Here is a 2072-nt window from a genome sequence, read left to right as displayed (position 1 = left end):
ACTCTAATTTTAATTAGTAAAAAGGCAGAGCAATAAAAGGGGAAGTGAGAATTTGAGAAAAATAAAGGTGATAAAGTTTAAAGTGCCGCCCACTCTTTTTGAAGCCAAAGGCCCAAAAGTTCAAGGCAAAGCTGCAAAAATTGAACTCAAGACCACATAATTGTATCAAAGTGAGGTTCTTGATAAACCTAAGTTCCTCCGTTGCCATTCTCCATCATCTTATTTCTTAAGTAATCATATCAATCTCTTCATCTAGATTTGTACTGTGCTATGATTCCCTTATTCCTTCATCCTCACCCTTTTACTTTTCATTAATTATCTTCTCTTAGGTCTTACTTATTATGGATGTCGTGTCTATTTTCTTATTCATTCCTTTCTTTCTTTTTTAGCGCTCCAACCTCTTTATTATCTAAAACCTTACATTTTTCTCTAGAAAATTTATTAATGTTTTTTTTAACATTTTGCTCTCCTGGAAGTAGATATATTATTATTTAATTAGAAATCAAATATTTTTTGTGAGTTAGGAACTTGTAGAATATAAAATTTATTCAAACATGCTTATCAATTACAACATATATTTATTTTTCCAGTGACATACTTAGACTTAAAAACACATATAATAGGTGTAAATCCCTAATAATAACATTGCTCTAAAATTAGATCATTAAGGACAATAATCTCTTCAATTAGTAGACTTCAATGATCAATAATATATGGAACTTAAATCAAATATTAGGGGAAACAAATTTAAAATGTGTTTATAGTTCTATACTTGATATAAGGATCCATTCAAGTACTTATTGTTGCTCTCTTCTTACATGGAATAATAGGTTTTGCAAGCACCTACTTTAAATTACATGTTTCAATATTTATTATTACTCTTAAATCTTATACAGGCTAAATTCAAATTATTAAACATTAAGTAAATTTTGGTCTGTTTGTGGGTAGAGTTTGATTGGTGTGGTTTTTCATATTTTAGATCAAAATTTAATTAGTTTAATGAATCGGTCAGTCAATTCATCCAAATCCTTTGAATGGATACTATAAAAACAACTAAAGAAATATTCAAGCTTCACAAGTTCACATGCATTCTCGAAATAATTATTGGCATAAATAAGCCAGTAAATAAGCAGAAGATAAATGAGCCATTTAATATTAGGATGATGTACATACATGCCACTTAATTCCCATGTACATACATGCCACTTAATTCCCATGTATATACATGCCACTTAATTCCCATGTATTTATATATCTAACACCAAATTCCACACCCACACCCACACCCACACCCACACCCACACCCACCCACACCCACACCCACCGGTTATGCATGAAAATATATATTTCTTATTTTAAAAGCTAAATTAGTTATATTTTTGATGTGATATAGAAGATTTGAGTTACATAAATGTAAGAAAATAAGTTTTAATTTTAAAGATGTAAATACATAGAAATTGTGTGGTATGAATGTACATAGCACACAATTCTAAGATTTTTACATATCTCACACCTAAACTTTTCATATTTACATATTCAGCCATTTCATACTTGGAAGATTTACATACATATCACTTAATTTTTATGTATTTACATATATTTCACATAAACTTCAATTGTTATACATATATGCTAATTTATCTATGCATAAAGTATGTATTTCACTTTTTTTAACTTTAAAAGAGTGGAGTTTTATATATGATGTGAAATATTTATTATAAATTAAAAAAAAAAATTAAGTTTAAGTGTTAAATATGTATATACATAGAAATTGGAGTATATATGTAAATAGCACACAATTCTAATGTATTTACACATCTCACATGTAAACTTTCGTATCTATACATCAACACTCAAATATTTAAATCCCTTAAAAATAATATAATTGTCATTTTATAAAAATAAAATATATTTTTTTTATATATAATTTTAAAAAACAAAATGTATTTATGTAAACATGAAAGTTTAGGCTTTACGTATATAAAAATATAAAAATTATGGGCTAGATATGTAAATTTTCCGATTTAATTAGAATCATGGACCACGACTAGAGCCAGTTATGGAACGGCTGA

This window comes from Phalaenopsis equestris, unplaced genomic scaffold (genome assembly GCF_001263595.1).
Source record: "Phalaenopsis equestris unplaced genomic scaffold, ASM126359v1 Scaffold219108, whole genome shotgun sequence".
Lineage (NCBI taxonomy): Eukaryota > Viridiplantae > Streptophyta > Magnoliopsida > Asparagales > Orchidaceae > Phalaenopsis > Phalaenopsis equestris.
The sequence above is the reverse complement of the archived record's forward strand: the minus strand, read 5'-3'. Positions refer to the sequence as shown.